Source organism: Delphinapterus leucas, chromosome 6, assembly GCF_059928025.1.
Source record: "Delphinapterus leucas isolate spDelLeu-1000000601 "Yukka" chromosome 6, BTC_Dleu_Yukka2, whole genome shotgun sequence".
In the NCBI taxonomy this organism is placed as follows: Eukaryota; Metazoa; Chordata; class Mammalia; order Artiodactyla; family Monodontidae; genus Delphinapterus; species Delphinapterus leucas.
In genome coordinates, this window is record NC_143134.1 from 114,381,787 (window position 1) to 114,409,086 (window position 27,300).

Genomic DNA, 27,300 nt, shown 5'->3' on the forward strand with positions numbered 1-27,300 from the left:
GCTTTAAGCCTGCAGATCTAAAATTAGCAACCCTGGATAGACCCAGAACATTACCCTCTCCAGGCTAACTGGCAAAGAGGTGGCATCTTTAAAGCCCTTGTTGTAGGAACAGACTCCTGCATCTACCTGTAGATACCACAAACATAGCCTAACTAAAAAAAGAACTCACATTCCTTCCTCTGAGTTTCATCATCACTTGGACCAGTAACCAAGTCAGAAACCTGGAAGGTATCTTTGACTCCTCCTTCTCCCTTACCTTCTTTAGCAACAGCCCATCACTTCTACCCTGTAGGAAGGTGGTAAGGATTACTTACCATGTATGTAAGTGCCCAGCATATGGTATATACCCAATAAATGACAGTTATAATTATTAACAAGCGAAGAAGCTTCCATGCCCAGCTAAGCCATCCACGCATCCAATAGATATATACTGAGCAACTATTCTCTTCTAGGCACTGTTGTAAGGCATGGATACAGCAATGAATAAAAGACCCTGGTGAAGCTTACATTCCAGCAGAACATCTACTCTGTGTCCAGGCGCTGTACTAGGTATTGGGTATTCAGAAATAAATCATCATAATCCCCATAGTCAAGGAACTCACTGTCTAGCAACAAACAAATTAGTCAAAGCAGAAATTCAGGCTGGAATATAGCTCTTCACTTCCTCTTTGGACCAAGCAAATTCCACTCTGGACCAAGCAACTGCCAAAGAACAGGCATATGACAAAAAAAAGTGCCTTGGTGAACTATGTCAGACCTTGGTAGCGGGTCCAAGAAACCTCCAGCAGAGAAAGACAAATACCATATTATATTACTTAGAAAACAAACTTCTGGTTACCAAAGGGGAAAGGGAGGAGGGAGGGATAAACTGGGAATCTGGGATTAACAGATACATACTACTATATATAAAATAGATAACAAGGACCTACTGTGTAGCACAGAGAACTATATTCATTGTCTTGTAATAACCTATAATGGAAAAGAATCTAAATATGTACATAACCAAATCACTCTGTACACCTGAACACTGTAAATCAACTACATACCTCAATTAAAAAACAAAAAGGAAAAAAGAAACCTCCTGCAAAGATTCTGATCTGTGCCAAGCACCTAACACGTGTTATTGTGCTGAATCATCACAACAAACCTAACTGAGGTACCCTTATTTTACAGCTGAGGAAATTCATGAGGTAATATCACTCTTCAACAGTCACCCATCTAGTAAGAAAGGGAACTAGGGCTGGAACCCCCAAAGTCTATGTACCTAACCAACATACTCTGTGGCCACGGCAAGGCGAATCTATCCATTCTACGCAGGTAAGTCAGGCCCTTCCCTTGGGAAACACACAAACACACACACACAGCTTAAAAAAAGCCAAGGTCTCCCTTTGTAAATGAACAAACAGAAAGAAGCAAACTGTCCCAAATGGTGCTTGTCCAGATGTCAGATAGAGATTTCTGCACCTCTGATTCTTATAAAGGACTTGAAGGGTATTTAAAGTATGTTTACATTCATTATCTCACTTGTACCAAGACCAGGGCATGGATTATTTTTATCTTATAGATACAGCAAAGAAAATTCGGTGAGTACCAAGCGTGTACCATGCAGTGTTCAAGAAGTTTTTACTGTCTTATTTATTCATCTCAATGACTGTGAGAGGTATCTTTATCCCCATATTACAGAATCAAGAATCTTAAAAGAGTTAAGAAAGGGCCTTAGAAATTGGCTCCAACAGACCTTTATCTGAGGCATGAAATGAACTCCCTCTACGATACTCTAAGACAAGGGGTTGGAACTCTACTTGCACATATCCAGTGACTCAGTAAGGTACTTCATTCCATTCATTCCGTTTTAGATAGTTTTAATGGTTCAAAAGCTTTTCTTTACACTGAGCCAAAGTCTATTAACCTGAAGCTTTCCTCATTGCCCTGAGTTATGTGCTCACGGGCAAAAAATAAATGTATAGCCTAGCCTAGTTCATATACCAACCATTCAGAGATTTAAAGATAAGTGGGGTTCCTAATTTTTCTTCTCCTATTTCTTATTCTTAATCATATAGTATCAAAATTTCTTGTAAAACAAAGTATCCAGAACTAAATGGTTTGATTTTCTCAATTTAAGACTCAATTAGTTTTGTTTATGTATCTGCAGCTATCAACACCAGTATATACATAGTATTTTATAATTATCAATGCTATGCTATAAAAATGCTACACATTTTATAATGGGAAAAAAATGAAGCTTAAAGAGGTAAGGAAATTTAATTGGTTATATAATCAGGAGTGGAACTGAAATTAGAATTCAAGACTTTCTGATTTTGAGACTGATGTATTTCCAATCCCCCCCTACATTTAATTCACATCTGGTTCACAGACATCTAAATCCTGAAGTATTTATCACATATTAACATTAACGCATGTCTTTCTTATTCCATTCTTGGGAAGTGTAGGACTTCTAAACCCAATGGTAGGACTTTGCACTTGTCTTTGATCAAATTTATCTTTATATAAGAAATTCTATGTGTCATTCTGGTCTATGGAACTCTTTGGGGATCCGGTCCTGCCACCCAGTATATTAGTTATTTCTCACTCCTCCTCCTTTTCTCTAATATTGTATGGTCAATATTAGATCATTTTCATTTCCAACCTTAAAACAATATTCAACAGAAATGTGGCCTCAGGCAAGCTGTTGGAGCCCCTTCTCAATCTGACTTAACCAAATTAACCAGCTGGAAACAGCTGTTCAACTAGTTTTGTCTGTTAATTAGGCCAGACATTTCTCTATCTTATACATAAGGATATCATGTTATACGCCTCACTGAAATTTGTCTATCTTTTACATAAGGATATCATGTTATATTCCTCACATGAAATCTGAAATTTCAGATTCATTACATCTACAGTATTCTTTTACTAGTGAGCCTAACAACACAAAGGAGATGTTCATAACCATATAGCACTCTTAATCTATTCAATGTTCTTAATCTGTTACTCTACCTGAAAATATAACTGGGAAAAAAAATCAGGCAAATAAGCACTTCAAAGTAGAGACTATGGGAACATAGCCAATATTTTATAATTTTAAATGGAGTATAATCTACAAAAATATTGAATCACTATGTTGTACACTTGAAACTAATATTGTAAATCAACCATAATTGAATAAAATATATATATATATATATATAAAACAACACCACCAACAGAAACAATAGCAACAAAAACAAAGTAGAAACTATGGCTCTTAGTAACTTTAATGCTCAGTAAGATAACAGACACAGTTGTTGATGAAAATCTGAGGGTTTGAAAAATGATAGGTATTTAAAACTCTGAACAAGGCAGCTTGCTATCTACAAAAATAGCAATGGGTTAAAAAATAGTAGGAGAGAAGACTCTTACTAATTTATCAGAGAAGTTCAATGTTTGTCTTGATCAGGAATACTAGAAGGTAGAAGGGCTCAGACAGTGTACTCTAAAAATACCATTTCCTATGAAAAGGAGCCAGGACTCCTGAGAGACATGGTTGATTTCAGGTTTGAGGCAGAATGTATACAAGATGAGTCTTGTACTACCCAAGACTAATAATGGGGTTATGTCAAAAGGATACAGGGAGCAACATAAAAGCCTCCCTTAAATGGAACAGACTATGCATCAAAAAGAATGATGGCAATGGATTAAAACACTTCAGATATAAAAATCAATGAGTTCATAATAATATTAAAAAGAAAAACTTCATTAGTTACCACTGGAGGTTTCTAGGACACCAATTCAGTATTCTGAAAATTGATGAATGAAGGGAAAAAAAATCAAACATTAAAGTAAAAACTATTGGAATCTTCCTCTTTTGCTCTCCTCCCCATGAGTAAGAGAACACTAAGACAGTTTTTAAGAACTTTAAACTTTAATTGAGAAGACTGGCATTAGGTAAACAGATTTGCCTGGCAGTCAAGGGAAGAGGCTTGGGTGGGGAGGTAGAGTTGAACTCGGGCCCCATGGCAAGGTAAGTCTCAACTCAATGATGGAAAGGAAAGAGACAACTGTCAGCTCTACAAAATCTTCTGAGCAGAGGCAGTAGAACATAGAGATTAAGAACTTGGTCTCTAAAGTCAGAATCCTTGGGTTCAAATCTAGGCTCTATGACTTACTTCCTGTGTGACTTTGGAAAGCTTCTTAACCTCTCCAGAGGTACCTCAGTTTCTAGTCTATAAAATGTGGGTCATACTACCTTCTTCAAGGAACTGTTGTGAGAATCAATGAGTTAACAGATTACCTATAAATGACATGGAGCTCTAGCTTCCTCATGGTCTGTATTAGAATGAGACAGCTTTATGAACTCTAAAGTACTAGACAATATTGTTGACTGTCTTTTTTTTTTCCTAACTTAAAAAAACTTGAAAAATTCCACTAGCACAAAGGAGGAGTATTCAGTCAGTCTGGTGGCAGGGTAAGGTAATAACAGATTTCCTAGAGGAGGTGAGTTCTGAAGTATGCCTATCAGTTAGACAAGTGAAAGGAGAGGAGAGTATAAGCAGAAGAAACAACTGGCATATAAAGTAATGTCTCAATTTTGGCACTAGAAACCTCTAACTTGGGTTTTCCTCAAAACAATCTCATTCATTTCTAGAATAGCCAATATAGTTTACTAAGCTTCAGCAAGACTAACTCAAGATGAGTTACCCAGAAATATCCACAGATACAACATCAAGTTATGTCCTACCCCTCTATATGTAAAACAGTCATGATTTGCCCAGAATTTTTTTCCTGCAAGATGTTCTCAAGGATGCTTGCTGGTTACTCATGAGAAATAAATGTAACCACACATGGGCATTGTTAGAAAGGAAGGTAACATGCTTGTCTTTGCTACAGTCTTTCAAAACTTAGAAACAATCTTAAGAATTTATTTTTAATCAGAAATGATTCTAAGGCAGGTAACAGGAACTATCATATAATTTTCATTTCTTCACACATTAACACTCTTGTGTAGAGAGAGAAGGGCTAATACAGAGCTCAGTTAGGGTCACTATGAACACAGGTTAATCTTCAGAGGCAGAAACATCAAGTTCAAAGGAAATAAAGAAAATGATGAATAAGCAGCTGATATGGTTGGCTTAGAAGATTAATAACAATCTGAACCAGGTAAGAGCCCTAGCAACATCTCTTCAGGGTACCAATGACACGTGCCCGCTCACACAAATCGATGTTCCTGTTTCTACATCATTTAGCAAGAACAAAAAGTAAATGAATACAAGGATATTTATAAATGAATCTATCTGGTCGTCAATCTGACCAGAATTTTACAATACTGAGGTTCTTGTTTTATAAAAGTGGCAGGACCCCTTAGTTACACCTAACCAAGATTATACTGCAGTATTAAGTCTCAATCAAAAACATTAACAGTGGGCTTCCCTGGTGGCACAGTGCTTAAGAATCCACCTGCAAATGCAGGGGACACAGGTTTGAGCCCTAGTCCGGGAAGATCCCACATGCCGCAGAGCAACTAAGCCCGTGCGCCACAACTACTGAGCCTGCACTCTAGAGGCTGCGAGCCACAACTACTGAAGCCCGCATACCTAGAGCTCGTGCTCTGCAACAAGAGAAGCCACTGCAATGAGAAGCCTGTGCACCGCGACGAACAGTAGCCCCCGGTAGCTGCAAGTAGAGAAAGCCTGCGTGCAGCAACAAAGACCCAACTCAGCCAAAAATAAATAAATAAATATATTAAAAGAAAAAACAAAACCATTAACAGTAACATCTGGTACCATGACTGCTACACAGAAGAAGCTCATCTTGTTGAATGAATGAATGAATGAATGAATGAATAAATGAATAAATACTATGGCTTAGTGCAGTGTTTTCGAAATTATGTCATAACCCATAGCATCACGACTAGCATTTTTAGAAGAAATGAAAGAAAATATCAAAGTGCATCACATGTAGTAAGGGTAAATATTGTGAAACCTTCCTTTCAATTAAAGTGTGTGCATTTTATGTCTGTGTGTACATGTGTGCAGTGGATCACAATGTACTATGGATCAAATTGTAGAAAGTTTAAAATACACTGATTTTGTGGTTAAGACACACTGGGTATGAATTCCAGCTCTGCCACATCCTAGCTTTGTTAACTGTGGACACACAACTCAGTTCTCTTAAGTCTCATTATCAACTGTAAAATAGAGATAACAACAGTACTCACCTCACGCAGTTGCTAGGGAATAAACGATTATACGTAATGACAACAGCCATCATGTACCTGGTGCTTATTATGTAACAAGTTCTGTTCTATATGTGTCACATATAATAATTCGCTCATTCCTCACAACTCTATTATCCCCATTTTGTAGATGTAAAAGACTGAGGCACACATAGGATAAAAAATATGCCCCAGGTCCTCAACAGGACCTAGCTATCTAGTGGGTAGCAGAGCCAGGATTCTAAGCAGACAATCTTGAACCAGGATCTGAGACCTTTCATACTACACTATACTGCTTAATACAATTCCTAATATACAGTAAATACAATAAATGTCAGTTGTGCTATTGTTATTAAAGATACATTTCCTGTAAGATCAGAACCTGATAAAAAATTGCAACTTATGAAACATTCTGGAAAGTATTTTGTTTAAAAACAATCCATCTTAAAAGCAATAAATAGTGCTTTAATAAAAAAAAGAAAAGGCTTTGATAGAAATCAAATTATTATTATTAAACTCTTGGCAAATTAGGAATAGAAAATAAACTTGCTTAATATAATAAAGACTATCTAAACAAACCTGTACCAAATATCATACTTAATGGTGAAATGCTTTAAAAAACCTTTTCTTTTGAGATTGGAAGACAAGGATGGCCCATTATCAATACCTTCATTCAACATTGTACTGGAGGTTCTAGCAAGCACAGTAAAATTTAAAAAAAAATACAAAAACTAACTATATTTCTATCCCAGCCACAAACAGAAATGAAATTTCAAAAGATGTCATTTACAATAGCATATAAACATACCTAACTAGGTAACATACCTAAACAAACTAAACATATAAAATACCTAGGTTGCAATCTAATAAAGACATATAAGATCTCTATGTAAAAATTTTAATATACTTATTTAATGTGAAATATTTCTAAGATAAATTGAAGAAGATTTCAGTAAATGGACAGGTATGTTATGATCATAGATTGGAAGAGTTATTATTGTAAAGATCTACAGAGTCAGTAAAATTCTATTCAAAATCCCAGTTCTGTGTGTGTGTGTGTGTCTGTGTGTGTATACCTGACAAGCTAATTCTAAATGTATATGTAAATGCAAAAGAACAAAAATAGCACAAATACTTAAGAAAAAATAAGATGACTTTATCTACCACATATCAATATTCATTTTAAAGCTATAGTAATTAAGGTATCTTTTACTGGCTCACAGGTAGACAAACAGACCAAAGGAACTGAATGGAGAATCCTACAACATCATCATACATATATGGATATTTAATTTATGATATGAGTGGCACTGCAGAGCAGTGAGGAAAATACAATTCTTTTCCATGAACAATGTTGGGACAATCAGATACCTAATATGGAAAAAAAATAGAAACTTGATCCTACCTCACCCCATGCAAAATATTTAATTCCAAGTAGATAGCAGACCCAAGTATCAAAAGCAAAATAAGGGCTTCCGTGGTGGCGCAGTGGTTGCGAGTCCGCCTGCTGATGCAGGGGACGCGGGTTCGTGCCCTGGTCCGGGAAGATCCCACATGCCGCAGAGCGGCTGGGCCCGTGAGCCATGGCCGCTGAGCCTGCGCTCTGCAACGGGAGAGGCCACAGCAGTGAGAGGCCCACATACTGCAAAAAAAAAGCAAAATAATATACCACTCAGAAGATAATAAAGAAGAATATCTTCATGATCTTGGGATAGGAAGAGATTTCTGAAACAGGCCATAAAAAGCACGAACATAAAGGAAAACATTAATAAAATTGGACTACATTAAAATGAAGAACTTCAAGAGAGTGATAAGGCAAGCCACAGTATGAAAGAAGATATAAGCAATACACACAACCTAGAGTGCTCACATCCAGAACATGTAAAATTCCTTTACATCAATAAGAAAAAAGCAACCCAGTAGAAAACTGGGCAAGAGACCTGAACAGGCATTTCACAAAGGAGGCTATCCATATAATCAATAAACTTATGAAAAGATGTTCAAACCTATCAGTAATCAAAGACATGCAAATTAAGACATGCAAATTAAAACCATAGTGATACACTATTACACATCCATTAGAATGGCTAAAAATTAAAAATGACTTCAAGCTATGGTGGCAATTTGGAAAAACTAACTTTCACATACCATTGGTAGAAGTGTTTTACTGGTACAACTACTATAGAAGTGTGTCATTATTAGAGTTGAAGATACACCTTATCTTATGACCCATCCCAGGTACATACCCAACAGAAATACATGCACATGTGTATTAGAAGACAAGTTCAAGGATGTTCACAGCAGCATGCTTTATAAAAGTCCCAAATTAAAAATTACCATACATTCATCAACTTACTGTAGATAAACAGTGTAATTCGTACAATATAATACTTTACAACAGTAAAGATATTTGAACTACTGCCAACAGCATAGATGACGCATACAAACAGTGTTGGGTAAAAGAAACCAGGAAAAAAAGAATGCATACTGTAGGATTCCATTTGTATTAAGTAAGTTAAAACAACAACAGCAACAACAATAACAAACAAGCAATAGAGGGAAAGAGACACAGAGTGAAGAGAGTGCTGGGGTGGAGAGAAGCTTTTGGATCCTGTCAAGGTTCTATTTCTTGATTCGAGTGGTGCCTGTTTTATATTAATTCATTAGGCTGTAAATTTGTGTTTTATTTACTTTTCTCTAAGTGTTATATTTCACAATAAAAAGGTTGAAAACAAAAGATAGCAGGGCACTTCAGGAAAGGAAAAGGACATCATCAATACTAAAATGAAAGAACACAAACGTAAGGTGTGTTTGAAGGAACTGCATAGGATATTATAGTTAAATAGAGAGGAATGGTCAGAGATAAGTCCAGAAAGCTAGTTTGGAACAGAGTGCAATTGATTTTATCCTACTGATAAAAGGCTACTGAGATTTTAAAATAGAGGTATGTCTGGATCAAAGCAGTATTTTTAGGAATATTAACCTCACAATGATGTGCAGGTTGCCACAAGATGGATGGCATGGGCATCTAGGTAACAGGAATGATAACAAAGGAATGGCTGAATGGAAGTGAAAAGAAAGCACAGGAGCCCTAGAGACGGCTTGTTGACCGACTAGATTCCAGAGGGGGGTGAGGGGAGGACGGGATAGGAAAGTGTTTAAAAAATGAACTCGAGGTTCTAAACCAAGGTGGCTGTGAGAAATGTGATATCACTAATAGAAAAGAGTAAAGCAAAAGCTAAGTGACGGACAAAAATCAATGGCTTTAGTTTAACAGAGGATGATGGGCAAGTCAAACAGAAGTCTTCCAAAGGCAGTTACTTAGAGGACAATGGTTCAGGCTAGAATGAAGGATTTGGGAGCCATCAACCCAAGGGAGGGTTGAAGCTATGGCAACAGGTTAGAACTCCAAGGAGGAAGGGGATGTGTGGAGAAGCAGCCGGAAGGTAAAATGGAGACAGAGAGGGAAAGGTAAGAAGTTAGGGAAAGAAAGTGAGATGACATGATCAAAGAAGAAACAGGTAGAATATAAACCCATGATTGTGAGAAAGATAAGGGACAAAAAGGGTTTCACAAAGAAGAAGAGCACTGTCAAACACAACGCAGGTCAAAAAGTGTGAGGAATAAGAAAAGGCTCAAAGATCACTGATGAGAAGTTTCAGTGAACTGGTTAGAATAAAAATCAGATTCAATTAAAAACAGGTGAGTGGTAAAGATATAAAATTAGTATTTTATTATCACTCCAAGAGTGCTCTATAGAGAAACATTTTGCAGGAAGAAGCAACAGATTTAAGCAAATGTTTATTTTTTAACCAGGAGAAATTCATATGCATTTAAAGAAGATAAACATAAGAATAAAGCCTTTTAAGAGGATTAAGAACTGTAATCCAGACATACTTTCAAAATAAAAAGCAATGAAATGTAAAAAAATTAAACATTAAAATTTTTCTTATGTATTTTATTTTTATTAAGAAAAAGATAAAGGTACATGCCTAGTGTCAGAAAAGGAAAGCGATTTACCCAAGGTCACACAGCTAGTCAGTGATGGATCTGAACCTCAACCTTACTACTTTTCCAAAGACAGACTTCCCATTATACAAACTACCTCCTATGGCGGTGGGGTACAGGAAGAGAAGGATGGTATGTATCAAAATTGAGCCTCAGTGCTGCTGCTGCCTTTCTTTTTTTTTTTAACCAAAGAAACAACTGGAGTCACAACAAAATCTGTGCAACTAGATGTATTCTTACCATGCTGTGAGTGAGCACTAAGTACCTTCATATTAGCAACCAGTTCTACTTTAACTTGGTTAAATGCAGACCAAAACCTGTTGTTGAAATGCGTCTTACTGTCATACCTCCACTCAGCACTGCTGTTACAAAAATACCTCCCCAACCCCACAAAGAGCATTTTACCCATTCCAAGGGCTCAGGTTACGCAAATTACATTTGGAAACTGATTTTTATCAAAACCTGCTTTTCAGACTGTGATGAAGGCCAGATTTAAGAAATGGAGAGTACAGCTGCTCACTAGACCAAAATTATGCTGACAGCTCAGGCAATCTGGAACTTGGCTGGCTAAAGCGTATCAAAAACAAAGGGGATCTGTTTCAACTGGATTGCTGGTTCTAACTCACTGATCAGTTGCATAGTCTAAGTACTGACTGCACTCGGTTTTATAGGTTGCCACTATCTGAAATGAAGGCATCAGGCGGTGTAGCAGAAATGAAATTGGGAACAGGTACCCTCAGAATTTCATTTGTGAATATAGAATTCAAACAGAAATAAGTAAAAATCATAGGATTTCTCCTCTACTAATATATTCTTCCTCCTCTACACTTACCACTATAAAAATCCATTTCCAGAGGCCGCACATGGAGTTCCACAGAGGACATTTCTAAAAAATGACAACAGTTGAATGAAAGCAAGTGAGCAATTTACAAGACTGGTATTAACTGAATGTTTGGAAATTATCCCTATATGTCACTGAATGAAAGATGGGAAAAAGACAATGTTACCACCATTAACTGCTTAGGCCTGGAAACACAGATGAAATGGTTCACAAATTACAATTAACTGAATGCCACAGGAAATGAATTCAGGGAAAATATTATCCCATCACTCAACAGGTGGGGGTAAGAACATAAAGTTTCAGACCAAAGTCCCTAGTTCCTTCCAGTCTCTTATACGTAGGAATCTTTGAACTAGGAATCAAGTTTCAATTTGCAATGAAAACAGTTTTCATATTCATGCAAATTTAGGTTTTCCAGTTGGAGAAAAAAACCTGCAGATTTGTGGTTTGTCCTATTTGGATTGTTAATGGGAACTTTTAAGGATTCCTTGTTCATTTAGGGAAAAAAAGAGTTGGTTGATTCTGAGGAGTCTTCTCTGAAAAAAAAAGTAAACGTATATTTCATTAATAGATAGCTTGGATCCCCGCATTATGCCTCTAAACAAGTATTTTTGAATTTGGAAGTATAAAGTAGACATTGATTCACTATTTAATAATTCTTACTTCAAATCATCTCTTGACATTTATTCACTAAATAAATATTTGAGGACTTCTCTGTGCCTCTGGAACTATGAACGTGACCAGTAAGATGGCCTTGTTCTAGAAAAGCAGAAGCTGCTCATCTGTGTGATAGTGGTGGTGATGAGGGCTGGGGATGAAGTGAACCAGAGGTGCTATACCACATGGATTCATAAGGGCTGAGAGTAGTTACTATGGCTCCTGAAGCTTAAACATGGCTCCCTGTAGTAAAAACATACCAATCTTGAGAATTCCCTGGCAGTCTAGAGGTTAGGATTTGGCACTTTCACTGAAGGGGCCTGGATTCAATCCCTGGTCAGGGAACTAAGATCCCACAAGCCATGTGGTACAAACAAAAAAAGAAAAAAACCCATACTGATCTTAATTCAATCTGTGGACACTGCCCAACCTGAACCAGCCTGCTCCCTCTTCATTTCCACCAAGAGTTTTCAGCCTTCGGAGTTTAATATCCCTAGTTCCCCAAACTGACTTACACAGTATATGATTTCTAGTCCTCTTATCACACTGGTCATCTGCCTTCTCCTCTGGACATGTTCCTGCTTGTAAGGATCTTATGAAAATATGATACTCACAATCTAGTGTGGATTGATGAGTACGTAACAGAGGGGGTGTATTTCCCCTAGTCCCTTTTATATGTATATATTTTTTGGCTGCGCCGCGCAGCTTATGGGATCTTAGTTCCCCAACCAGGGATTGAACCCAGACCCTCGGCAGTGAGAGTGCAGAGTCCTAACCACTGGACCTGTATACTATGTTTTTAATGAATGCAAATAGGATTTATCACCTTTAGGGTGTCTGTAATGTATCTGTGACAGTATACTACTATATATATGACTGCATAAAAGATAATGGATTAATATTATTAATCAGTCCTGAGTATATAGTAACTCAAATCTCTCAGTCTTTTTTTCATGTTTCGCTGCTAAGCTGCCTCATTCACATCCTGTAAACTGGAACTTGGTGCCAAATAAAAGACTGTTTATTGCCTTGTCTGAGTCACCCTGATGTTCCTGCCTACTAAGGTGATATGAGTTTTCCCTCCTAGGTTTGGGTGTTCAATAGAAGCCTACAACCCACATTCCACATCCGTACTTCCAGCTTTTATACAAAATTGGTGAGGGTTAAGCTAGGCTTGTGATCTCAGGCTGTGATCTATCAAAAAGTAATACAGTTGGGGCTTCCCTGGTGGTGCAGTGGTTGAGAGCCCGCCTGCCGATGCAGGGGACACGGGTTCGTGCCCTGGTCCGGGAGGAACCCACATGCCGCGGAGCAGCTGGGCCCGTGAGCCATGGCCGCTGAGCCTGCGCGTCCGGAGCCTATGCTCCGCAACGGGAGAGGCCACAACAGTGAGAGGCCCGTGTACCACAAAAAAAAAAAAAAAAAAGAAAAAGAAATACAGTAAATAGTGATTTTTTTAATATCAAAATGTATTCAAGTTATATTTATAACTTTTCCCAATTTTATTGAGGCATAATTGACATATAGTACTGTAGAAGTTTAAGGTGCACAGCATAATGACTTGAAATGATGACTTGTGAAATGATTAGAAGTATAGTGATTAAGAGAATGAGCTAGGAAGTCAAATCTCTGTCTGGATTCAAATCTCAGCTTTTACATTTAGTAAATGTATGGCCTCAGTTCCCTCATTTGTAAAATGAAGGTAATACTACTACTTACATCACAAAGTGGCTGTGAGGACTGAGTTCATACATGTAACATACTTAGTGCTTAGAACAAACTTAATATACATTAAGTTCCTGGCACACAATAAAAGCTCAATAAATGTGCGATATTATTATTACTATTATTATATCATCACCATTTTGTCTCAGGATACCCATCAGTAAAATGAGCACAGTGATTCCCCCTGAAACGTTCCTATGAGGACTAAACAGGAATGTATGAGAAAGTGCCCCATATATTCTAAAATTCAGGATACCTGTGAAGAAAGGTGGTAACTGACCAGAGTGAGCTTCTAACTCATGCCTGGGCCTACTGGGTTTGCGTGCCAGTCAGGTGCAGAAAAACACCTATAGTCGCGCTTATATGGCTTTCCTCAGTGCCTGATTGCTCCCCTCTACATTTACTTTTGGTTTTGGAGATCGCTGCTTAGGTTAGAGAACTAAAAATTTACTTATTAAGCTTTTGCAGCAAACTGCCCTTGAAGTTTTTTTTTGTTTATTTATTTTTATTGTTATTATAAAGTCAAAAGCAACCCCAGCTGTGCATCCCTGTTAATCACTATTTTAGCTGTGTGACAATCTCTCTAAGCCTCAGTTTCTTCTTCTATAAAGCCAAAGATATTCATCTTTCAGGACTGTTGTGAGACTGAAGAGATTAAAATACGTAAAAGATTTGTGAAAGTGAAAATATACACAGTACAATTATACCAAGCCATTAAACCAGAGTCATCAAAATCTCCTTTAGGAAAGTATGTATATATATAAAATTATCTTTGGGTTTATTCCAAAGGCACTCCCAGGGACTTTCATTAGTGTGGCTTTCCACTGTCAAAATCCTGTGCTTCCACCATCAGACACTCAATTAGAGGGTGATCTGGCTACTGAAGGAGTCACTGAAAAGGATATTACAGACATTGAAAGTTGATGTGTTTGTTGCATTATCTCAGTTATTTGTGACTTCTCTGATTAGTTGGTCCTGGACTATGGAGTCATTAAATTTCAGAGCCAGAAGAGGCTTTAGAAATAAATTAGTTCCTCATCCTCACATTATAGATGGAGAAACTGAGGTCCAGAGAAAGTAACTTGCACATGTTTGTGTAAGTAACCTCTACACTACAGCTGCCTCTGCATTTCATTTAGCCTTTAAATGACCTATGTATCTATAATAATATTGTTATTCTGGATCACATGAATTTGCATACCAAACCTTCTATTCTAGTAACAGAAATTGGGAATACTATGGAATCATGAGTGTTAAAGTGTTCAAGGCAACTTTCTGAAATTTAAATATCGTAACCGAATATAGATGGGCCCTCAAAATCCCTATATAGCTTCACACTGAAATCCTTAAAATATATATGTAGACTCTCTATATATTGGGTTGGCCAAAATGTTTGTTCGGGTTTTTCCGTAACACCCTACAAAAAACCCGAACGAACATTTTGGCCAACCCAATATATTTAGAGATAGAGTGGACTGCTTTATCTGTCCTGATCACTGCTGGGCCTATCCACGGAGTCTTATAAAGTGAAAAGTACTCAAGAATGTTTGCTTGATGAATGAAAGAAATTGGACAAGCATCTCAGTTCTTTCCTTTTTGAAACATTGTCCTCCCTTGGCTTCTAGAATACCTCTCTCCTGGCTTTCCTACTTTCTCAGTCTCTCTCCCTCTTTTTTTTTTTTTTTGCGGTACGCGGGCCTCTCACTGTTGTGGCCTCTCCCGTTGCGGAGTACAGGCTCCGGACGCGCAGGCTCAGCGGCCATGGCTCACGGGCCCAGCCGCTCCGCGGCATGTGGGATCTTCCCGGACCGGGGCACGAACCCGTGTCCCCTGCATTGGCAGGCGGACTCTCAACCACTGCGCCACCAGAGAAGCCCTCTCTCTCTCTTTTTTTAAAAATTTATTTCTTTTTGTCTGCGTTGGGTCTTCATGGCTGCATACGGGCTTTCTCTAGTTGCGGTGAGCGGGGTCTACTCTTCGTTGCGGTGTGCGGGCTTCTCACTGTGGTGGCTTCTCTTGCTGCAGAGCACGGGCTCTAGGTGAGTGCGCTTCAGTAGTTGTGGTGCACGGGCTGAGCAGTTGTGGCTTGTGGGCTCTAGGAGCACAGGCTTCAGTAGTTGTGGCGCATGGGCTTAGTTGCTCCACGGCACGTGGGATCTTCCTGGACCAGGGATCGAGCCTGTGTCCCTTGCACTGGCAGGCGGATTCTTAACCACTACGCCACCAGGGAAGTCCCCCGGCCCTTTCTTAAACTACCATCATCTCTCACACTTGGATGACCATTCATTCTAATAATGGTTTCCCTACTTCTCCTTGGCTCCCTACAATCCATTTTCCAATCCATTCTATAATGTAGTGGGCGGGCCGGGGTGGGGTGGGTCTTTAAAAATTCTCCTCATTAGACTGTAAATACTTCCTCTTGCACATGAAATAAAATCCATGGCCTATATATAGTCCTATATGATCAGGTTCTGGCCTAATTCTCTGACCTCATCGAATTCTACCCTTCCTCCACTCACTGGAAATAATCCTTTCTCATTTTCAAAAGAGAAATTTATATCTAGGGAGAGGATTTCCGACGGGGAAATCACAGTACATCAATTCAATTGTTTAACATTTCTAAACTGTGAGAATTTAGAATGTAGAATTGTGAGAAAACCCACTGTAGAACTGTGAGAAAAACCCCTGGGTCATAAAGCACAGGTTGGCTCTTAAAGAAAAAGTCTGAGAGTTGTAAAAGCATGAGGCGTAAACTATGATTTAAGAATAATCTGGAAATATAAGCAAGCCGCTTTAGTAACTACACACTACACCCTTTCCATCTTCAGTCATTCAATTTCTGTAAAGAAAACTCATCCAAAAAGGAATCCATATCCAGAATATATAAAGAACTGTCAAAATTCAATAATGAAAAACCAAATACCACAATTTAAAAATGGAAAGACCTGGACATTTCACCAAAGAGGATATGTGGCTGCAAATAAACATGAAAAGATGGTCAACATCATTAGCTGTTAGAGAAATGAGATACCACAATGAGGTATCACTACATATTAGAATGGCTAAAAAAAATTTTGTTTTCAATTCTTTCCACCACTCTGCTTCTATGTATTCCCACAGTAGATATGTTTATACAAATATAAGTCCTTAACTAATAAATAAAATTACATGTGAACTAATTTTTTAGAAGATTCTGATCACATAATACTTTTTTATAAACAAATTTGCTATTTGGTTCATTATTTTTTAAATTTATTTTTTATTAAGGTAATATTGGTTTATAACATTATTTAAGTTTCATGTGTGCAACATTATATTTTTACTTCTGTCAACCCTATAGTGTGCTCACCATCAAAAATTTAGTTTCCATCTGTCACAATACAGTTGATCCCCATTACCCATTTCACCCTCCCCTATCAACTGCCTCCTCCTCTGGTAACCACTACTCTGTTCTCTGTATCTACATGCTTGTTTTTGTTTGGTTTGTTCATTTATTTTTGTTGTTGTTGTTTGCTTTTTATATTCCACATGAGTGAAAAAAATATGGCATTTGTCTTCCTCCATCTGACTTAGCTCACTTAGCAAAATACCCTCAAGCTTCATCCATATTGTTGCAAATGGCAAGACTTCATCTCTCTCTCTTTTTTTTTTTTTTATCTGGACCATTTTTAAAGTCTTTATTGAATTTGTTACAATATTGCTTCTGTTCTATGTTTTGGCTCTCTTGGCCCTAGGCATGTGGGATCCTAGCTCCCCCACCAGGGATTGAACCCACACTGCCCACATTGGAAGGCGAAGTCTTAACCACTGGACCACCAGGGAAGTCCCAAGATTTCATCTCTTTTTATGGCTGAGTAGTATTCCATTGTATATGTATATCACATCTTCTTTATCCATAGAATGGCTAAAATTTAAAAACAACAATACCAAGTGACGGTGAAGACCTAGAGCAGTTAGAATTCTCATACACTGCAACTGAGAATGTAAAATGATGAAAGCACCATGGAAAGCAGTTTGGCAGGTTCTCATAAAGTTAAGCATATCCTTACCATATGACCCATCAAGTCTACTCCTAGTTATTTACCATGGAAAATAAATACTTTGGTTCACACACAAACTTGTATATGAAATGTTTATAGCAGTTCTATTCATAATCACTGCAAACTGGAAATAACCCACATGTCCTTCAAGACGTCAATGAATCAACAAACATACAATGGAATACTGCTCACCAATAAAAAAGAATGAACTATTGATACATAACAACAATTTGGATGAATCTCAAAGGCATTATACTGAGTGAAAGAAGCCAGTTTCAAAAGGTTACATACTGTATGATTCCATTCATAGAACATCGTCCAGAAGATAAAATTATAGTAACAGAAAACAGTGATTGCTAGGGGGTCAGGATTAAGGTAAGGGACTGAAGGAGTTTTTTTTTGGTGGGGGGAGCAGGTAATGAATCTGCTTTGTATCTTTATTGTAGGGTGGTTACACAAACCCATATTCATAGAACTATGCACCCCTTTCAAAACCCCTCAATTTTACTGCATGTTAATTTTTTTAGAAAGCATCTAATACTACCTATTCAAAAACATTTTAATGCTTTGATCACCAGGTCATCAACTATTTCACCAAGATTAAATAAAAATACAATGATTATCTCAGTAAAAACATACACAACTTGCCCTAGAAAACCAAAAGAAATTTTTGGTCTAAACTCGTGAAATAGTCTGGGTAAGATATTATTAAGACTCTCATATACCACAGGGAATTCTACCCAACATTCTGTAATAACCTACATGGGAAAAGAATCTGAAAAAGAATGGATATATGTATATGTATAACTGAATCACTTTGCTGTACACTTGAAACTAATGTAACATTGTAAATCAACTATACTCCAACATAAAATAAAAATTAAATTAATAAAAAAAAGACTTTCTCAGACTTCCCTGGTGGCACAGTGGTTAAGAATCCACCTGCCAATACGGATTGGGACACGGGTTCGATCCCTGGTCCGGGAAGATCCCACATGCCGTGGAGCAACTAAGCCCGTGCACCACAACTACTGAGCCCGTGCACCTAGAGCCCACATGCTCTGCAACAAGAGAAGTCACTGCAGTGAGAAGCCCGCACTCCGAAACAACGACCCAACACAGCCAAAAGTAAAAACAAACAATTAAAAAAAAAAAGACTTTCTCTATTAACTAAAAAAATACAAGAGGCCCCATTTCTGTTTGCAACATTCCCCCAGGGCACAAATAGTATAACTTATTAGAACCATTTAACCAAGGCCTCTCCCTCTGCAGTACCTGGCAATTTGTAACAAAGTTAAGCAAGGCTATAGCATGCTCTCCCTAAGTCCCAGAAGCAGTAATGTCCAGTCCTCCAGCTCTGGGGCGGACCTGTGCCCTTTTCTAGCAAAGTACATTCATCTCTTCAACATATTTGCAAGAGGAGTACTGAAAGGAATGTGAGGAGGGTGCTCTTCTGCTCAACAGGGGTAGGGGTATACATTCTCAGACCAAGGCTTTCTCGGGGGTTTCCCCTGCATCTAGAACCAACCAATCTTTCTGTCTTATGTGGGCCTTACAGCTCACCCTGTACTCTGTCAGGTTGTTTTATATTGTTACACCTTTGCTCATGCTGCTCCTTCTGCCTGGGAGACCCTTTCCTCAGTTTAACAGCCTGACAAACATTGACCAACCTGTCATGATGCCTTCTTGGTTGAAGAAAGAGAACAGAAAAGAGCACTCTTACCTGTGTACAACCTTTGTACCTTCCAAGACTACTATTATTGTGCCTCAAACACCTTGTTGCACTTATCTATCTCCCTCTGCTAGACTGTAAGCTCCATGGAGCAGGGAGAGTATCTTCTTTTTTCTGTATCCCTAATATATAGCTCAGTACTAAGCATAGGGCAACCTCTTGTGAACGTCAGTTGAATGAATGAATAGTGTAGCTTCTCTACTTGCAAATCAAAGTGCACAGTTTATAAGAACTCTAGATGAGAAACTGATAAGGCATCCCAGAAACCTTATGCCAATGCTCAAAGCTCAGTACTCTGCTACCTAGGTCTCTGCCCAGTTCTAAAATCCTGGTGAAAGAGAGATAAATTAGCATGCTTCAAGTAAAACCATATGTTCTAGAAGGGTAGAAAACATAGTTGCCATACCAAAAGGCCACTTTCTCCAGAATTCTGACCAGATTTAGTATAAAGAGCCAGAACACAGACATGTTGCATTACTGGAGATTCACAGTCTATATGCCAAAAAGTGCTTTTGTAACTACTTTCATATGTAAAACAATGTTCAGAATAAGTGCTGGAGTCCCTCTGCACTCATAATTAAGACCACAAATTATGAAACTTAAATTATGCACAATTATGCATATTACAAAATCTTTCACAATTACCCTCACATTATTTTACTAATGTAGCCATCAGAACCACAGGGTTCTGCTTCCTGGAGGCCCTGGATCAATACTTTCACAAAACTAGTACTCCTTCCCCACCACTCCCCAAGACTCCCTAAACGTTCATCATTCTCTTCCTTTGGTTAAGACTAATGGTTGGTGGAAATAAAGAATTAAGAAACTAAGTTCAAATATTTTTCAGCATATGACATATAACAACTTTCCATACTAAAGCATATTCTATGGTGGGTAGTTTTTCTCTAGTAACAGATTGGTAACCTCATGGCAAGTGTTTTAGTGTACAAAACTCAAAAAAGTATGTGAGGGGCTTCCCTGGTGGTGCAGTGGTTAAGAATCCGCCTGCCAATGCAGGAGACACGGGTTCGAGCCCTGGTCCGGGAAGATCCCACATGCCGCGGAGCAACTAAACCCGTGCACCACAACTACTGAGCCCAAATGCCACAACTACGCTGCGCTCTAGAGCCCGCCAAGCCACAACTACGGAGCCCAAGTGCCACAAATACTGAAGCCTGCGCGCCTAGAGCCCGTGCTCCGCAACAAGAGAAGTCACGACAACGAGAAGCCTGTGCACTGCCACGAAGAGTAGTCCCCACTCACCGTAACTAGAGAAAGCCCACGCACGGCAACTTAGACCCAACGCAGCTGCAAATAAATAAATAAATTTATTTTAAAAAAAAGTATGTGAGGATGAGAGCAGAGGTTCTGAGGGAGAATTCATTTCTACATATTCAAAAGGAACCTAGAATCCTAACAGAACAATGTGATGGCCAGTTTCTTAAAGTACCATTTAAATACGCAATATGGTTAAAACAATGGTATGGACTATACCCAACGACAGGGAGAGAAACTAGTTGTGGCACGTCATCACCTCACCCCTATCCTGCCCCCAGTCAATAAAAGACGTGAGGGTAGTAGATTTTTTTGTCAGTGGCAATTAACAACTATCTCATGGCAAACTTAAAAAAACTATGAATGCATATGAGTATGTGCATGTATACATATTATTGTAATAGTAACAATGGCCAAGACTTCACGACCAGCACCTATTGGGTGCCAAGACTTTCATTTACACATCTCTTACTTCCACAGACTCAAGTGCATGTGTTTTGGGATTAAACGGCCACTGGGATGGTATTTACTTCTTTCTTTCTTTTTTTTTAAAGGTCCAAAACATGCATTTGCTGTAGAGAAGTTAGTTAATAAACTTTAATTAAATATACCTGACATTTAGTAAGTTATCCATAACTTATCAGCTCCTTTGAAAAGCAAAGCTGGGTTGCTACAGTCATCACACTGAGGGCACATATGCTAAAACCTCTTGGAAGGAAAACGTTTTGCTGACAGTGAACAGGATGCTAACACAGAAACAGACATGAGATTTAGAGTCTCTCCACACTTTTGCCAAATGCATTCCAGGACTCTAATTTTACTGTATTAAGAAAAATAGAAAAGTATTTGAATATTCTACTTTGCAACCATACACTTATAAGAGCAAAAACATTTCAAGAAATGTCTAACAAATGTAGTCAAAAAAATGAAAGAAATATAAGGCCCAAAGTGCAAACAAAATCCTAATGCCAGTTTTGAATAATGCTTTGGAAGCTAAATGTTCTTCTTCCTCTCCCAGCAACTGCCCTCAAATACTGGGGGGTTTTTTCCTTAAATTTTAAACTTTTTATATTATTTTAAAGGTTGCTTTCCATTTAGTTATTACAAAATATTGGCTATGTTCCCCATGTTGTACAGTACATCCTTGAGCCTATCTTATACCCAGCAGTTTATACCTCCCGCTCCCCACCACTATTGTGTCCTTCCCCCTTTCCCCCCACCACTGGTAACCACTAATTTGTTCTCTGTATCTGTGAGTCTGCTTCTTATATTCACTAGTTTATTTTTTAGATTCCACATAAGTGATATCATACAGTATTTCTCTTTGTCTGACTTATTTCACGTGGCATAATGCCCTCCAAGTCCATCCATGTTGCTGCATATGGTAAAATTTCGTTCTTTTCTATGGCTGAGTAGTATTCCATTGTGCATCTTCTTTATCAAAAACTCTAAATGAGGAACTTCCCTGGTGGTCCAGTGGTTAACACTCCATGCTTCCACTGCAGGGGGTGAGACTTCAATCCCCGGTCGGGGAACTAAGATTCAACATGCCACGTGGCATGGCCAAAAAAAATTAAGTAAATAAATAGAAATAAAAATTTAAAAACTCTAAATGATAAAGTTAATATCTGTTAAGCAACATTAAAATTATTTTTCCCTCTTTGTAGCTAAAAAGGAGGAGCTGCAGTTCAGGTAAGGAATTATGTCTGATTCACCTGTGTTCCCAGGGCTCAATGAATGTTGGCTACATAAATTATAATTTTAAATACAGAGATAAGAAAATGAACCACTGATATAGCCTCTCAACCAGAAGGCGGAGAGGCTGAAGACACCAAAGTTAAGCAGGGCAATGATTAGTGTGCTAATAATATTCCCAACTTCACTACCTCACGGTAAGGCTTCTGAGAAGGGGCTACTAAGCATGGCCTCGGTAATTATCTTGGCATCTATTTATCTCCCAAAACGCATGAAAGAATATCTTCTTCTTTCACGTTATAAGACTAACGTGACTATCCTTCCTTTTCTAATGACTTAATCTGTGTGCTCACTTAGAGGCCATCCTTTCTCCTTTTCCTTCCCATCAAAACAACTGTAAAAAAGACTCTCGGGGAAAAAGCTACAAATTTTGCAGGGACCCACTCATTACTAATTATTTTCATTAGCCCAGGAATAGGATATTAGCACAGCAACTGGATGTAGGAGAAGGCTCAGCAGCTCATCTCACTGGTCGTACCGCATTTTCCAATTTCCAAAGGGCCCTTCCCTGATTGTTCCCCACTGAATGGAGGCGTTCCCTGGGGACTTTTCTACTTGGAATATAAACAGCACCAGCCACAGCCTCACCCAAGAATCTTCTCCTTCCTAATCTCCTTAAATTTGCTACTATTTGAAACTTATTTCAATGTCAAAGCATGTTAAGCATGTGTTGGGCACTGAGACAGAGGTTCTCTTATTCAATTCCTATAACAATCCTGTGGAGATTGGTATTATCATCCCCTGTTGTACATATGAGGAAACTGAGGCTCACAGAGGTCAAGTGACTTGGCCAAGTGACAGAGCAGGCTGCCGAGGTTCTGTAGAAAAGCAATGGATGCAGTCAAGTTTTTATGAGCCATCTGGGCAGCACAGGACAAGTCCTTACCATACAGGCCAAAGGATCTGCTCAGAGGCCATGGAAGCAACAGCAGGTTTTTTGTTCTTTCGTTTTTGTTTTTGTTTTTGTTTGGTTTCAACGGCTAAAAATCCTATATGAATTCTGATTGGCCCCAACGACAATCCACCAAGGCCCACAGTCAGTTGACTCCTGACCTTCCATGCTTCTCATCCTAATTAATGCAAGGTTCTTGGATCACAGTGTGAGCATCAAGACCCTGTTAGAGTTAGCAATGACCTTTACATCTATCAGGCTTTTCAAAATATGTAAAACAGCTGTGCATTGGGACCACCCCCCAAAACCCTCAACCTTGAAATATGAGTGGGTACATTTTTCTTAATCATGGTGTTTTTAACCAAGTCTTTGAGACATGACTTCTTTATGTGACAAAAAAATATTTGAGAAACAGCTTGTTTTTCAAATGCCCAAGCAAACCACTGAGGCATGCAAAAAGAAAATTCTTAACAAATGGACTAATTTTCTTGGCTTTTAAAAAACTCAGTAGCAGGGACACAGCAAGAAAAAAATTATCTGAAAAAATCTGGGGGGAAGGGAGAATGTTTGGCTTCCATACTTGTGCCTCTGATATCCTTTTGTTCTCCCACCTCATTGTATTAAGGATGCTAAATCAAACATGATTGCAGTGATGTTTGTGTGTGAAAATGACAAAAGCAATGGCCTAAAATCCCAACCTCATCTTGAACCCTGAAGACTTTTATGGCTTTTCCTTCACTAGGCCCTCCCCCTAAAGCACATTAAAGACCACATTGTTCAAAGGGTCATGGTAGGTTTCATACCCCATTTTAATACAATGCAAATGATAACTGAACTTCCAAGTTTTGCTAGTAATATTTGTCTCTCTGGAAAATATCCATTAAAAGAATTGATCCCTTCTGTAATGAAGAATTATAATGCATCAGAAAGGCAAAAACAATGCTATCAAGGAGGTTTGTGATGATTAAATTTCTTTTTATACATCATTTCATTTTATACATATACATCGTATATACAGAAAAGGTGTATAGGTTAGAGATGTGTTAAAAATATCCAGATGATCTTGTGAAGTGTCGATGTATTCTCTCAAGCCTCAAAACTGTCCAGGAGACTGTGTCAGGTCTCAACTCAAGAAGCACAAAATAAATTAAACTTGGGGCTCATTTCAGATATAGGTCTTTTTCCCCACTTATTCCATTTGTATATTTGCAAGTTTCATTATAGACCTCCAGTTAGCTTACGCATTTATTCCTGGAAGATTTTTAAACTGGAAGAAGTTGTTTATGATTCCATTTTCCACAGCTATTACCATCAGTTGTCACCAATACTTTGGAGGTTTAGCAGAAGAGAAGCAGCAAAGACTCCATTACTCTTTCCAATTGCCATAAAGAATCTGCATCATAAAAATACCTACTGAATTACTGCCTTGGTCCTCTGAAAAAGGATACAGTAAAACAGGAATGTTACAGTTGGGCCTGGAAAAGGGGAATTCAAAAAATGAAAATCTGGGCTGGAGTAGAAGAACAAAAAACTTGGTAGCTTTTAAAATCATAACTTCATTGGCAGAATTTGTTCACTTTCCCAAGCTCAGGTATTTCTGTTTAACACCCATGTACTATGCATTAGGGTGTGGCATATCACAACTTCAGTGCATTTTAAAATAAGACCTATAATTTTTGTAGATTTCTTGGCTACAAATCTGGTTTAAACGATCTCAAAATAACACTAAGAGCATCTGTTTAGCTCAGCTGAAGTTTCAAGAACCAATACCAGCTGTTGGGAGAGGGATTTCACACGTGTTACTCAAATCCTAACCAAATTTTGTTTTTTTATTCCTTTAATAATGCCTCCAATACCAATAGAGTAAAACAAACGTTAGAGTAAAAAAGAAAAAAAAGAAGGAAGAGAAGAAAAAAGTAAAGAAAAAGAAAAAGAAAGACTACTCAAAGCTTTGATGCACGTGACTAAGACCAAAATGATCACCCTCTCCAATTCAATACAGTATTAGCATGAGGACAAAAGGCGTTTAAAAATCAATTTGGAGTTATTTCTAGTGGGGGTTGCCTGATCCCAGCAAGTTGAGGAATGAGAATATTCCCAACATTAAAAGGGCACTCAAGTATTTTTTCTCTTTTAAACAGCAATCTTATTTTCACACGGAATTCATTCAGTGGCATTGTTTTGGTTTTAGGTGTCTGTCTTGCCAGGCAGGGGCCGTGCAAAAGGGCTACATCTATCTTGAAGTGTGCACAATGGCCTCTCTGCGGCTTGCTCTCTGTTATTGATCCTTACAGATGCTCCAAGGCCCTTCCCCCACCTTTCTCCAAATCCCAACCCCCCATTCTGAAAGATAGCTTAAGAAATAAGACTTCCTGCCTAGCGACTGGCAGGGCTGAAAGACCAGATTGTAAGACTCCACAGATCAGGCCTGCCACAGTGAAAGCTTGAATAGAGTTAACCCTCTGTGAACTAAAACAAAACATTTGTATGCCCAGCTGTGACAAAGGTTAATTTAAATGGACAAGGGCCCAATATCTAAAACCAGGCAACGCTTTTTTACAGTAGCATTTTCACTGATCTCTTTTGTAAGTAGTTCGATTTTGCTTTTTAAGCTTCCAAAGACCTCCTTCAGCTGGGATAATTCATTTTGCCTTATTAGAATTTTGTATGGATGATTCAGGTGAAATTTTAAAAATTCACTTCTTTGTATTATAAAAGTTCTCATTTTAGTACCATAAGTTATTTTCTGCCATTGAACAGCTAAGAAAAATTGAAGTTTCAATATTTAATTAAGAACTAAGGGAGAACTTCCTGTTCAAACAGTTTTTCTCTTTCAGAACTGGTGTAATACCATTGTAAAGCATTTATACTCCAATAAAGATGTTAAAAAAAAAACAATAAAAACTGGTGGACTACATATCACTAACAGATTCAAACTAGTTGAAAAAAGTCCAAATCCTCCAGAGCTATCCCCTCCAAACTCATCTAACTATTGCTCTGGTATCTCTGCTTACCCCTAAACTATTCCAATGGATCCAGAGCAAATCTTAGTTCTTAAACTACTCCCTTCTGGAAAAGCTAGTATAAGCAGATTAGTTTAACAAAGAATTTCTGTGCCTATTGGGAGAAAGTTGTTCAAGATAAAAAATACCAGGTTGTGCATGTAATTGATAATTTCTATAAACTTTGTAGTTTCCACCAATTTATAATAAAAACCAATGAGGTAATTCTGGCATACAAAGTGCTGGGGAAGAACATATAAGGGAGTATTACTATAAAGAAGAATGTTGCTGTGAGAGAGGGTCCCATTTCCCTAGCTTGAGCATCCTCAGAGTTAGAATTAAACTGCAAAGCTGCCTATGGCAGATGTTAGGCATGCTGCAAGGGGCTGGGAAGCTTTCCTAAGAAAGCATTTCATAGATTAATGCCATTCCTAGAAATATACCAACTGCCTCAAAGAATCTGAAACTCTTCTGGCTATAACTGAGCAGTGCCTATGAGAAACCAAACTTTTGGCAAACTCTTAGGCTCTATACTTTATAAACACAGCAAACAAATACAGCAAATCTTAAACACTAAGATTCATTTTGTAGCTGTTTCTTTAGCTGCCTATGTCTTTTGAGGTCCAAAAAATAAAGTTGTGGGGCACTGGGGTTTCTCACACAAGAGCTTATTACAAGTATACAAATTCAACACTAACTACTTGCTATTAAATTAAAGAGAGAGAGAATATTTACCCATTTTAAAAACAATCCACTTAAAAAGAAATTAGCAATGGCTTAGTCTTATACCCAAAACCATAAAGTATCTAAGTTCCCCCAAAGGGAATGAGGATGCCTTATCAAAGGGCTCATGACCCCAATACTATCTATAATTAACAGTACTAAATAAGGCTTTGGCAGATGGTGAACTGGATTAGGGAATTTAAAATATAAACAAAATCTGTCAAGAAGTAAACGGAATAATTTTTTAAACTGTAAACTTTACCTAAGGACTGTGATGTAAAATGAGGTTTAAGATTTTTTTTCAAGTCACTATAAAATTTCAATCCATTTTTTCTTTCCTTTTTTTCTGCTCATTCTCTTAAAAACATCAACCACAATAACCAATTTACTACAGTTCTCCCTTGCTTTTCTCTATTTCAAAACATTTATAGCTAGTTGCTATTTACATGAAAACTTGTTG

The 27,300-nt window shown here is 38.0% G+C and overlaps 1 protein-coding gene across 4 annotated transcripts in view; it reads right to left on the reverse strand.

Annotated features, from left to right (window-relative positions):
- Window positions 1-27,300, reverse strand: part of NR6A1 (nuclear receptor subfamily 6 group A member 1) — a 206,910-nt gene that overhangs the window by 39,938 nt on the left and 139,672 nt on the right. The gene's annotated exons all lie outside the window — the stretch shown is intronic.